Genomic DNA, 14,669 nt, shown 5'->3' with positions numbered 1-14,669 from the left:
TTTTCCTGCCTACAAGATGTGCAGGGACAAAGATGGAACAAGGACTGAGGGAATGGCCAACCAAAGACTGGCCCTACTCAGGAACCAACCCAACCAACAGAGACAACCAATCTCTGTCAGTGTTGATGATACTCTACTATGCTTATAGACAGAAGCCTAGAACTGCACAGAGGCTCCACCTAAGAGCTGATGGAAGACAGATGTAGAGACCCACAGCCAAACTTTAGACAGAGCTCAGAGTCCTATGGAAGAATTGGGGGAATGACTGAGGAATCCAGAAGGGTTAAAGACTCCACAACAAGACTGACAGAGTTAATTAACCTGGGCCCATGATGCTCCCAGAGACTGAACTACAAACCAAAGGGCATGCATGGACTGGTCCTCTGCCCCCTGCACATATGTAGCAGATGTACAGTTTGGTCTTCATGCAACTGGAGAGGAGGACCTCTGACTCTGATGTCTGGTTTGGATCCTGTTGCCCTAACTAGGCTGCCTGGCCTGGCCTTGGTGGGAGAGGATGCACCTAGTTATTCAGCAACTTAATGTGCCAGGGTGGGTTGCTACCCTTGGGGGCTCCCCACTCTCTGAGAAGGAGAGGGGAGAACAGGAGAGAGGGTGTGCAAGAAGTGGCTCGGAGCAGAAGGGGGATCTGCAATGAGAATGTAAAGTCATTAAATAAACCTATAAAAAAAAGAAAGAAAAAAGATCTGTCAATGGATCCTGCCTCCCTCCACTGTTCTCCTAGCACTCACCACCACCTGATCTCCATCACCCCTCTGCCATTTCTGCCTTGCTTTTCCACTCAAGCCAATTGTCTGATCACAGGAGCAGTGGAGTGCAGGAGAGTAGAGAAGGAGCAAAGGCTGGTTGATATCCATGGGAGGACTCCCCTTTTCTGGGGAGATGGGGAGCTTTGGGGCAGAAGCAGATGAGCCACCAAGGTGAGAAGGAGGGACTGGGAAGAGAGGAGGGAGAATAAGCTGCAATTGGGATGTAAAGTAAATAAATAACTTAATAAAATAAAATATCTTCTGAAAAAGAACGTGAAGTCATATATAAGATGATGCTTTTTAAGTTATATTAAATAAACATTTTGATTTTTGGTTTCTAGATTTTTTTCTATGATGTTTGGAAATATATGTATTTTTAGTTGGAACATCAATGAGGAGTTTTGGTTACAGCAGAGTATAGTGGGATGAAATGGTGCAGTTAACTCAGCTTATGGGGTCTTTTCCTTTCCATCTCCACAATACTGACACAGAATCAGTTTCTTAAATTATGTGAGCATAGTCTTGTACAATGAGTTAACAGGGACATTGCAAGGTTTTATTAGCAAAGAACTCACTATCAATATGAATATTTCTTTTATGCTTTTCTGCCTTATTTTTTTTTAATTTTAAAATTTTAGGACCTGTAACAACTAAGTGACCAGGAAGTTGCAGTTTGGAGTTCCCTGTCAGAACCTTAGCTCTGTGAGGTTTGGTCATAAATCTATACAGGCTGATTGACCACACATCTTCGTCCTGGTCTGCTGTCTCAAACACAGTGATTTGATTATTTTAACGGTCAGTGTTTGCCTGGAACTTGCTTTCTTCTTTCATAAACCATCATTATCCATGCATTTTCCCCAGATGGTACCAACAACATAGATTTTCATTTTGATATGGATGTTTTCAAAGAGGAACAGGACACCTAATTCTAGATTTGGAATTGGGGAAATTTCTACTAGTAGAAATTTCATTTCTACTATCTTCTTTTGGTTAAAGCAAATTCAGAGACTCCTAAGGTCCTAGGAATGGTAAAATGGACTCACCAGCCTTGTGGAAGTATTGGCATATTCACAATGTGATCCCAAAGTTTCTGTTGTCATGATTATTGAAAAAGTATCACTACTAAGTAGATTCATATTGTTATTCTACCAGCTGTCAGTGGAGTAGACTTAGGCACATTACTCATCTTTTAGTTGTAGAATTCTTAACTCTATGCATATGTCAGTCTTGGTTTTCTGATAATTTTGGGCATAAAATGAAAACATGTATATAAAGAATCGGGCATATAGCTAGGCACACTGTACACTTAATAAATAAGAATTATTGCAGAAGCATGTTGTGTGATTTCCTCTAGCCTCCTACCCATGTTAATAGAATACAGATTATAGAGGTCAGGTTTCAGCATTAGTATAGTCTCTGCAATGTTATTTTATAATAGTGTCTGCACCACAATGTAATAGTGTCTTGACCAGAATAGTCTGGACATGTGAGCTTTTAGTAAATCAAAAGACTTTCATTTAGGCCTGGGAGGCTTGTTTACATAAGAGCTTTCTATCTACACTTTATGTAATATCACACAGTATAGAGTTGACGATTGTGGTATGTGATTGGTAGACATATCTGCTTAAACATACTTGTGTGCATATTGCTTGAGTGTCATAATTACTAAGTATTAAATTCAACCACAGAACTACCTTTCAGATGGCTAAATATAAATAGAAGGATTACAAAGACTTTAAGAAATAGAGATACATTATAAAATAGCTTTTCAGAGAATATGTAATTTGCTTTTCCATGAATCTATTATGTCTTAATAAATGAATCCATATAAGGTATATACTTCTTTCCTTCTTACTAAATATACATTTCCTCATGACTTTGAGACTAAATAAAATTGTCATGGAAAGACAAGTTATTAAAATGTAAATTATGTCTCAATCACAAGACTTTCTGAAGCTCTTCACCTCAACCTCTTATTTAAGAAGCCATACCTTTTCTTTGCCTCAAGGAAAACAATATTAAAGGCAAAATCTGTTTTAGAACACCGTTTATTTATATCTCATAAAAGCCACCTTTATTGAGAATTGTATGCCATGTTGTTTAGGTGGGCAGATAGCGAAAAAATAATAAAAAAAGGAGGGAAAATGAAGTAACCTTCGAAAGAAGAAAGTGGATTATGTCTCTTGGGACTTCCTCAGAACTCAAGAATCCACAAAGTAGAAACTCCATCAAGTTTGGTGCTTCTGCCATGTTATCCACATTTTAAGCCATCTTTTGAGTATCTAAGCTACAGTGTGTTAACTGGAATAAAGCAGAATGCTGAGTTCCAGAACTTACCATAGAAGAAAAGTGACTGGCTTGGAGACACTAGCCTTTTGTCAGCAAGCTTCTGGGATTTGAACCACCTTCCTTTGAGGGTCTTGTGTCTGAGGCATATTGTCTACATTGTCAATGTTCTCTGAAGGGTGAGAGCCAAGGTAGGACACATGCCTTCTCTGTATGCCCAGAAGTATAATGCCATAAGGAAAAGCCATAGGCTACAACATAAATGATTTTATCAACCAGTTCTTAACAATGCTATTCAGTGTCATTTCAGATGTTTTTCTGCTTTGGTGTTTCTGAGTAGATTCTGAGCCTTTGCACTATTTAGAACCACTCAACCTGTGCCTTTTAACTAATTTTGTTTTTTTGTTTGTTTGTTTGTTTTGTTTTTAAATAAATTTTTTACATTAGTTACATTTTATTCGCTTTGTATCCTAGCTGTAACCTCCTCCCTCATTCCCTCCCAATCCTACCCTCCCTCCCTCATCTACTCCTATGCCCCTCTCCTAGTCCACTGATAGGGGAGGTCCTCCTCCCCTTCCTTCTGACCCTAGCTTATCAGGTCTCATCAGGACTGGCTGCAATGTCCTCCTCTGTGGCCTGGCAAGGCTGCTCCTCCTTCCGGAGGGCGGGGGTTGTCAAAGAGCCAGCCCACTGAGTTTATGTCAGAGACCATCCCTGTTCCCCTTACTAGGGTACCCACTTGGATACTGAGCTGCCACGGGTTACATCTGAGCTCCATGAATATTCCTTGGTTGGAATCAGTCTCAGAAGAGACCCCTGTGCCCAGATATTTTGGTTCTTTTGCTCTTCTTGTGGAGCTCCTGTCCTCTCCAGGTCTTACTAACTCTTCCTTCTTTCATATGATTCACTGTACTCTGTCCAAGGTTTGGTTATGAGTCTCAGCATCTGCTTTGATACACTGTTGGGGAGAATCTTTCAGAGGCCCTCGGTGGTAGGCTCCCGTCCTGTTTCTTGTTTTCTCCTTTTTCAATCCCATTGTCCATCCCGTTGATACTAGATCTATAATATAGGATAAACATCCAAAATCTGTAGACCTAAAGAAGCTAAACAAGTAGGAGGACTCTGGGTAAGATGATAAATCCTCACTTAGAAAGACTAATTTTGTTTTTGACTCCAAACAAAACATCTGGACTTGAATCTCGAGTGGGTGGTTCTTGAGAGGAGCAGAGAATATCAGCTAAATGTGTCATACTAAAATCTATACTGATAAAAGTATAATTGAAAATAAACAACTATGTGAATTACCACATACACTTCTGACAGGTTCTATTAGGACTTGTATTTTTTATTTTTTTTTAAATTTGGACAGACAGCTATCAAATAAGTTAATAATGAATTTGGCCCAGATTTTTAGATCATCATTCTCTAGCTAGCCATATTATAATATCCATCGCATTGTATGGAGAATTTCCTTAGCTCAAATAGGGGTATATCCCACAAAACCCCCAAAGCTGAAATCGTCTTGAATGCAAATGAACAACACATAAGTAATCTCATATATTGTCTCCTCTCAAGATGATCTGCAATTCCAGGTGCTGAAACTTTTTTTCCTTTACTTTGTTTCTCTTTCTTTCTTTCTTTCTTTCTTTCTTTCTTTCTTTCTTTCTTTTATGGTGGAAAAGTATATGTTTAGAATTAGCCAACTGGACTCAGTCTAGATGATTCCAATCTTGTTGGCAACATCCAGAGCATCATAACCAGGAGCCAACTGAATATACATCTTCTTTTCTTCCTTAGGTTATTGACTTTGGCCACATCAATGTCGTAGACTTTCTTCACAGCCTGTTTGATCTGGTGCTTGTTAGCCTTGAAATCCCCAGTGAACACAAGTGTTTTGTTGTTCTCTATTTTCATCATGACTGACTTGGTGGTCAGGAGGAATTTGATGATGGTGCAGTGCTCAACCTTGTTTTTCCTGGGAGCAGTCTTTTGAGGGTATCTGGGCTGCCTCCAGAGCCACAGGGTCTTGAGCCACCAGATGGTGGGTGACACGGGGATCTTCTTTTTGTGGCTGTGGACTCATTTCAGCTCTGCCTTCTTAGCTTCCAAGGCCTTCGCTTTGCTTTGGGAGGGCCAGGTAGGTGCTTGTTTCTTCAGTTTCAGCACCTTCTTGGCAAAAAGTCCAGGTGCTGAAACTTACTGCTCCAGCCTGTAAGGAAATATTCTTTGGGTTACTCCTGGTCTGAAGAATGCATTAAGTCATTAAAGCATTATTGATGGAGAATTCTTATTGATTATAACACTATAAGTTGAAATAATAATGTTAAACTATGAGAAATGAGGTACAATAGTATCTGAAAAAGCTCAAACCTAAAACCAGCCCTGTCATATACTTTTTAAATTTGTGTATGTACAGATGTACATAAGAAAACACACATTGATTTTCTACTCAGTGTGTTCAGTACTCTCCGAGGCACACAACACAATATGTATTCATAAGCACAGACACTCTAGATTATCTTCCTCATAGGCTGTCAGAAAATATCTAGAAATATTCTTGTCAGTGCTAAGATTATAAAACATAGATTGTTTTAATTTTAAAATTACTTGCATTATTTGAGCATTTCACCCATGCATACAATATGTTTTCATTAAGTCTACATATAAGAAAAATCTTCTAATTCAGTTCTGAATTTGTCTTCCCACCACTTTCCTCTTCTGAAATCATGTGCCTTGTGTTTTGACTCAGTTAGTACCTCTTGTATGAAGTGCGAGTAAGACCTCCTGCTGAAGCATGTGTTGCCTCTCTGGAATCTGATCCCTAGAGCTAACTGACCCTTTTTGCCAGGAGCCACCAATTGCTGCTGATTGGGTTTCACGAGCCCTGCCCCTTCTGTGATGGGTTTTGGCTAATTTGATCGCACACAAGTATTGCGAATGTAATCACAGTCACTGTGAGTTCATGTGTGCAGCAGCCATTCTGTGGCTAGCACTATCTTTTGCCACTAGAAAGAGCTTGAATGTTGTATGTATCTCTAATACTCATTGTTGCAGTCTTTTCTTCTTTCATATGTGTTTCATTTTAGCTAAATAATTATCTTAAGATATAAATAAGAGTACAATGTGATTTATAATAATTTTCACGTTTAGGATAAGCATATTAAATTTAACATTGGGGACTGCAATGGAACTACATGTAATGCCAAGTATCGGGGTCTATTCTTAACCCTAGAATTACAGCTCATTATATCTAATAGATAATTTCCATTGAATCTTAGCCTTAGTTAAACAATGTTAGGCAAGTTATTTAGTTTACTGAAGGAGATTTCCTTATTGATAAAAGACAGGCAATAATGGTGACCATGTGAGTGAGGCTCAGGATCATCTAGTATAAAACAGTTCATTATTGGTGATATGCATTTATGCAAAAGAATAGACGTAGACAGTCTACATTAGACTTGTTACGTTTTGAGTTTGTGGGTCCTTGTTTTCATCAGTTCTTATGGAGACATGTTCTTTATGAAACAGCTTTTTTGAACCCCTCGTAATCTGAAAAACTGCAGAGCTGAGCGTGGAAGAAGATTGCTATTTGTTGCTGTATGTGGCTGCTTTTTAAAAGTGTGGTTACAAGTTAAAAGCCAGAAGCAAACGTTTACACGCAGGCTTTCCTTTTCTTTGCATCATGCTAAGGAAACCGATGTCTGCATCTCAACAATTAAGGAGTGGAGTAGTTATGCACGCTTATTTAAATTCTTAGTGCCTGTATCTGGGCATTATGACTTAAATATGCTTCTGTGGTAAAATGGTTTATTTTACCAGAATTCATCTAATTGAATCTGACATTTCACATTCCTATGTATGTAATGCATCAACATGGACTATCTGATTAATAAAATATATCTAGCATTTGCTGCATTTCCTACTCTTTCTTCGGGAGGCACCAAAAGGAAATTAAATACTTCAAACCTTTTCACCTTTGTGATTTTGTAATGTATACTTTAGAGGAGGGCAATTTCTTTATTTTTCTTTTAAGTTTAACCTTAGTTACTGAACTATGCATATCAGTTGCAGCTCACATATCTATTAAGGAATAGAATAATGGACTGTAGATTAACCAAATGCACATGGAAACATACACGTTTTGCAAGTTATAAGTCACAAAGACTTTGAACTTGAATATTTCAGGTAGAATTGTACCCTAATTGAAGGATTGTGTTGCTCTTTTATTTCAAGCTACAGGACTAATGAAAGATAATTACACCATAAACCTGGAGACATTCCCTTTTAATAGTATACCAGATTTCGAACATTCAATACCTTTCTTGGGCAGGTCTATATCCTTGGAGATCATGACTACTTAAATATACAGAATGTTAAAGCCATTACCTGCTGCTCATATATGTTTGTGTTTACAGAGGGCTGCTTTAAAATTCTAATTCTGTTAAAATCAGAACTAAGAAAGAGTGCATAAGCTGATCAGGCAGATAGTTTAGAGGTGATGAACTTGAACAAATCAAGTAATTAAATCTTAGCTGAAAGAAAACAGAGCTAGATGAAGCCAGTCGTCTCCAATGGCACATAAGCAAAACAAAACGCTGAAATTCTGGTCTATTTTGTACATAGAGAATAATGGAAAGTGTACTGAATTAGTTTATCACACTGACACGAATGTCGAAATAGATCCTGGATTTCTAAAATAAATCTTGCTGGAAGGCTTTATTAATGATGGTTGTATTAAGGATGATAAATACAGATTTGACTTTAACAAAGACCCATACCAAGACAAAAAAAAAAAAAAGCTTTTCAGAAGTGCTACTATGAACCCTGTACATGCCCTTGTCTGGAATGTCCCCCTTTCTTTCTCATCCCATAGCTCTGGGTCCTATTAAAATTCTCCTCTCCTGTGAGTTTATATTTTTTTGTTAGTTTATACTCATATCTTGTGAACTTAGATATTTCACCAAAACTACTTTTTTTAGGGTTATTAAATACCTTTACCTCCTTTCCAACTCCCTGCTCCTGACCTTAGGTAGGAGATCAGTAGCAAAAAGGGCTGTAGTTCTCTGTTATCTACTTCCTGCTGATTAGAGTCTATGGAACTTTAGGGGATTACCAAACTCAGTTGTCAGGAGACCAGCAGTCCAGTCTAAAGGCCAACACCAAGCAGCAGCATGAACTCAGCGAAAGCCAAGAGACTCAGCTGGATTGCCCTGAGACATTTTCTCTCTGTGAAGTCGTGTTAAAGCATGAATATCAGCACAGTGATGTCAATCCAAAAAGCAATATTTCACTGTGCATAGGCCTGTATATCTGCTCTCCTCAAAGTTCATCCACAGATGTTCTCAGCTGGCCAAAGACACACCCTCACATTGGAGAGGGCACAGCAAAACATCACGTGCCCAGCTTGCTGCAAAACATCACATGACAAAACTGAGTCTTCAAGGAAACCAGAAAATTTCACTTCAATATATAATCATTTATTGTGAGTCTTTTGGTATAGATTTATTTATTTATTTATTTATTCATTTATTTATTATATGTTTGATCGTTTTGTTTGCATGTTCGTATGCTCAATGAGTGTATGTCTGGGGCCTGCAGAGGTCAGAGGGCATTTGTTCCCCTGAAGGTGGAGTTATAAGCCACTGAGAACTAGTATGTGGGTTCTGGGATCTGAACCAAGGTGCCATGAAAGGACAAGATGTACTCACCCACACTGAGCCATTTCTATAACCAAATTGTGAGGCTTCAATAATAATATATCACATGTAATATACCCAGCACCTACCAGATATCTCTCAGCTACTTTGTTAAGTGAAATAGATATGTATCCCTCCTAAAAAGCAGTGATCTCCTATTTTTCAGGAAGCTTCATGTGGCTTTGTTCAATGATTATTGATGAGTGTCAGACTGTTCTTTTAATGGCTCAGTAGAAAGGGCTTAATACTACTTTTGCAGTTTTCTTTTAAAAAATGCATGGTTTGAATCTAATAATGAGAAAATATTATACAAGCCCAAATTGGGAAATATTGCACAAAACAAAAAGACAAATAGTCTTTATTCTTTAAGGTATATGACAACTTAATGGGTTGTGTAATTTGGCATTGGAGCACACTAAAAGAGAAAAATTACTTCTTGTCATAAATTAGCCACAATGTTCACACTTATTCTAGTTTCTCAGATATTTATTACATCTGTGTTGTATCTTATCTGTGCTTGTGTTTGTGACCTTACTGATTCTCTGCTTATTTATTATGGGTCCCAACTTTGTTTGGGTCTAGTTTTTTGTTTTTTGTTTGTTTGTCTTTATCTTGTGTGTGTGTGTGTGTCTGCATATGTAGGCATTTTTTTTCACATTTTTGTTGCTTTTTTTGTTTCATTAGCTTGTTTCCTGTTTTTTTATTATTCTTTCTTTTCTTTTTATTTACCTCCATTAATAAATAAATAAAGTAAATAAATAAATAAATAAATAAAGTCAGTCAAACATGTGTGAGTGTATGTGTGTGTCACTTAGTAAAACTGTCTGTGTTAGGTTCTGAGATAAGTTGATCCTGAATTGTCATTCAGCTACATTACTAGAAAGAAAAATCTCAGTAAACGAGGGAAATAAAAATGGCTACTGTCTTGGGAATAACTGAATGTCAAGGTAATCAATGGAATTTTGCCACGACTTATGATTGACTCATTGGTATTATTTTAAACTCTGTAAGGACCTTATAATATTGTAAAATACAAAAAAAAAAAAAAAAAAAACCAAATCTGAATTTTATCTCTCAAATGAAATCATGAGTTGTTTTTCAAAAACCTTAATTGTGTTCCTCAATTGTTCCCCAAAAAGTTCTTGTTGGCAAAGAAAATGATGTGACTCTGATTTAACTTTTGTTATTCCATAGTCTATGAAAATATGGTTAAGATGAATTATACCCTCTTCATGTACTACATTTTAATAGCTTGTAATCAAAATGTTCCTCTTTTGATTAAAATAGTTCATGCTCTTATTTTGTATCAATATATTAAATTTTACTTATTTCAACAAAGACTGTATTTAATATATAAAATGAGAGATCAAATCAACACAACCTTATTGATCATATACAATGTATATTTTGGCACATTTATTTTTTATTATTTTATTTATTTGATACACATTATACTATAAATACATAATCCCTCCCTTTCCTTCACCTTTATAACCACTCCCATATACCTACCACTCCTCTATCTCTTTCAAATGGTCTTATTTTCATAAACTGTAGCTATGTGTATGAAATGCACATATATTCCTAAATGCATAAAATACAACCTGATCAGTCTGTATTTTGTTAGTTGTATGTATGTTTTCAGGGCTGTTTAACGTTTTGCCTGAGTCTTTAGTCATAATAAATCAATAGGAGAGAAGTTATGAAGCTGTGTTTCTGCCATTACACACTCCTGTATGAATAGATCTCCCTTGTAGAGATTTCCTGTGTGCTAATGCAACAGGATGTGCTCTCTTCCCATTGTTTTTCTAGGCAATTGTAACTCAGACATCCTAAATCTTATGAGCATGTGACTGAAATCAAGAAGTCAGACTTTCCCCTTGGTTTTTCACTTTTCAGTTTTATCTAACTTTCACCCATGGTATCTTAAATTTATATTTGAATTGGAAATATTTGCATGTTTTAAATATTTTTCATAAATTTTTCTCTAGTTACTTTATTGACATAGGGCCTTTATGGCGTCACGATTAATGGTTCACATAGAGGAAGGGCACAGATAATTTTACTAACATATTTTTATTTGTGAGGTAGTATCCTTTTAATCTTTCTTATTCATAAACAATTACAACTCAAGTTATATTTGACATTACATGATTGAGTTTAAATTCTGAAGCTAAGTTCCCAAGAAAACTTAAAATTCATGATTCGTAGTTAATCCCCTCACATTCATTATCACCATTCTTCCTAAACATCAAAATGAAGTCAAAATAAGAAAATAACAATAGTCACAATAAAGCTTTAAAACATAACTCATCGCTTCGCTATCGGGTTAAGTTTCTAATGTCAGAAGTTACATTCATACTGTGATATTAAAGTTACGAGGTTCCCGCAAACAGAATCGTGGAAGATTGTGTGGTGTTGATGCATGAAGTTTTGCTGTCAGTTCAAGTAACCAGAAATTGAAAGTTCTGCAAAAGCGGAGAAATAGGGAAAGATGTCTTTTGAAAAGACAAGTGTCCATGGATTCTAAAACAAAATCTCTTTCGAGTGTTAATGAAACCATCCTGCATCTGGCAGAGGCTTTCTGCAAAGACTCCTACATGCCAACAAGTAAATCAACCAAAACTGAGCAAAGAGTTTGAAGACGATGCTGCAGAGCAAAACTCAAGTCACGTGGAAGACTCTCCATCCAATAAATGAAAACTTGATGTTGAAATCATCTTAGAGGAAGAATCTCTGATGATGATGGAGGTGTTTCAGAGGAAAGAAAGCTGGAAAGGGGTAACATTCCCGAAAGATGAGCCTTCTTCTGGAGGGGTCACCCAAAGTAAGAGAAAACTATAACCCGAGAATGTCAGAGAAAAAAAGAAGTGCCCGGAGCTGAAGGACACAGCTCCACCGCGGCTTGCCCACTGTAGTGAGCTTAGGAAGTGGGCATGGAGAGGTGTAGTCAAAGTCGAATATTTTAACCAAAGAAACTTTCATAATTGGATTAAATGCATTCTTATTGCAGAATTTTTAGAAAAGGTATGACAGAGAAAAACTCGTGGGATCACTGTTCTGGACCTGGAATATGGAAAAGGTGGAGATTAGCTCCGGTAGAGGAAGGGAAGGATTAACAGGCAGTATGTGCTGATATTGCGGATGTCTCTACGCAGCAATGTCAACATCATTAGGAAGACAGGAGATGTTGTCATGATAATTAGTGTATTTTTAGTGGAAAATTTATAATTGCTGACTGAAAATTTCCATGACCTAGAAATGTACATTGACATCTGTAACTGTCAGTTTGCTTGTCATTATTTCCTTGAGTCCTCGGAGCAGGCTGATATGATGCTTAGGAATGCTTGTGGAAGGCTTAGCCCTGGGGCAGGCTATGTTATTGATACCACTCCCAATAGCTTTGACGCCTTGAAGCTTCAGAAGCAGAATCAGTTGGAAATGAAATACACACTGTGAAATTCCAGAAGAAAAAAAAAATATCCTTTATTTGGCTGCAAATACGACTTCTTCCACTTGTGATGTTCCTGAATTCTTGGTGTACTTTCCCTTGCTAACTGAAGTGGCAAAGAAGTAGAATATGAAACTAATCTCTATTGAAAAAAAAAATCTGGAATTCTATGAAGAAAACGTGAAGAAGAGTGAAAACAAAATGCTGCTCTTCAAATGAATGCAGGCCCGTGGAGCCGTACCCTGCAAATGGGAACTGTAAACTTACCTCTGAAAAGATGAGTGACTATGCATGCAGCAGAGTATGTGAAGAACAGTCATGAAGGCTGCCTCTGGGACCCTTAAGTAAATCAGAATGGGAAGCTACAAGTATCTGCTTGATTTTGCCTTTGAGAGGCAGCATTAAGCAGGATGCCTCAGGGTAGCACTCCACCCCTCCACAGCAGCAAACCATCTCAGATACTTTTGACAACTGTTTGTTTATTTTAATGGTAAGTTCTAAGCATACAGGGTGCTGCCAAAGAAGTCCAGTGTGTAAAAGTGATATTTACTGTCTGTGACAGATTAGGATTGTGTGTGTATGTAAAAATGCTTCATCTTTAAGATCTATTTTTTTAGTGATGTTCTAAGAACGGTTTCTCTCTATTGTCAAAGACAATTATTCAGCTATACATAAAAGTAAAGTATAAAATTTGCTGGAAATATTTATTGTAAGTAAGGTAGCCCAGAACAAATGCTACACTTTCTCTTTCATAAATGGTTGAAGCTTTGAATCTCTAGATAGAAGTATTTAAACCAGAATACCAAAGAAGTGAGGAAACTAGTAAGGGTCTATAAGGTGGGGGATCAACAAACAAACGAACAAACAAAAAACCAAAAAACACAGTTAGTATGAAGGGGTAAGGGGGAATAATAAAAATCAGAGGGTTAAATGTGATTGGGTTTGGGGGAAAGGGTTGAGGATTTAGTTTATATAGAGATAGCTGACACTAAAGACCTCTGAAAACATCATATGGGAAAGTACTAGTCCAGATTTCTCACATATATATATATATATATATATCACATACATGAAGTGAGTTTAAATGGAGTACTTGTAACAAATAGATTATGTCTCCTGAGACACCATACACTATCAAACAATGAGGCCAGTGCAATGTATTGTTTACCCATCTTTTAGTTATAAGTTACAGGAGTCTCATCAAACTTCAAATATTATATGCAAATCCTCACTGTTTTTGTACACTATAAAGTACCAGTAATGGAAAATAACACCTTGTCTTTGAAGATGCCACATACTTTAGTCATAGTAATGAAAGAACTTAAGGCAGTACTGAGCTGGAAACTTCGCCCGTACTGGACAGATTCTCAATGTGCTGAAAAGTGTAATGCATACTACTGAAAGTGGACAACGGTCCCAAATGAGGCTAAAGAGAAATGATCCTACTGACATGAAGAAATAGAAATTAACCTAAAAACGTTCAGGAACCTAAAGTGGATGCCTCTTACAAACAGATGGGATGTCCAGTGCAAGTAGGGTGATGCCAACCCACCTATAAAATCTTTGACCCAAAATTTGCCTTACCTACAAGAAGTGTAGGCATAAAGAAAAAACACAAAATAAAACAAACAAAAAACAAATCTAGCCATTTCAGATAGCATTTTATATTCTACACAAATAATTTATGAAATGGTTCTAATAAGTCATCTATGTTGCAACCTAATTTTTAAATTCACCACCAAAAGAAAGCATTTGTTGAAGTTTTTCTGTTTTTCTTATATGCATTCCCTTATAAAATATCTTGCCATAATAAGTTTCTTTTTCTTCCAAAGATTCAATGATGACTTTTTTCTGTGCTATTGACAATAAAATATTATTGAATTAAAAAACAAAGAATGATGCATGATGTATATTCGTACATAGATAAGAAGCATGAGCATATCTTATTGGTATATAATTCAATTATGCAAATGTAATTCTAATGTAATCTTGGTAAAAAATAATACATTAAGATCTATAAATTAATTAATTAATTAATCTGAAATTAATTAATCTTAATTAATCTGAAATTAAGATCTATAAATTTTCCAGTAACTCAACTTTTCATGTAATATTCACTTTATCGGTTATTATATCATTTCAATTTGAGGAACTTTCCTTAAGAAAGAAAAGAATAATTTTTTACATCACAACAGTAAAATTTTTGTCTCATGTTTACATATCTAGAAATAGAGATAAAGAAAAACATATCATTATTACATAAGTTTTTGAGACTTATAATAGTAGTTGCCAGTTATAGATGTGCTAATGACTCTAGGCATGAAACATTAAGGTTGACCAACTTTACATATCATATAAAAATTCACTTGAGTTTGACAGCATCACACAATTATTTTGTTGTGTACATTCATCCAATTTCTCTGTCAGTTATGAAAATACTTACATTGACTATGTGCCAATGTTTAT

The 14,669-nt window shown here is 36.4% G+C and overlaps 1 pseudogene; it reads left to right on the top strand.

The window, feature by feature from the left end:
* The first annotated feature begins 903 nt into the window (after positions 1-903).
* On the top strand, positions 904-12,627 carry LOC110566735 (mRNA cap guanine-N7 methyltransferase-like; annotated as a pseudogene).
* Positions 12,628-14,669: the final 2,042 nt, after the last annotated feature.

Source organism: Meriones unguiculatus, chromosome 6 (assembly GCF_030254825.1).
Source record: "Meriones unguiculatus strain TT.TT164.6M chromosome 6, Bangor_MerUng_6.1, whole genome shotgun sequence".
Taxonomy (NCBI): domain Eukaryota; kingdom Metazoa; phylum Chordata; class Mammalia; order Rodentia; family Muridae; genus Meriones; species Meriones unguiculatus.
The sequence above is the reverse complement of the archived record's forward strand: the minus strand, read 5'-3'. Positions and strand labels throughout refer to the sequence as shown.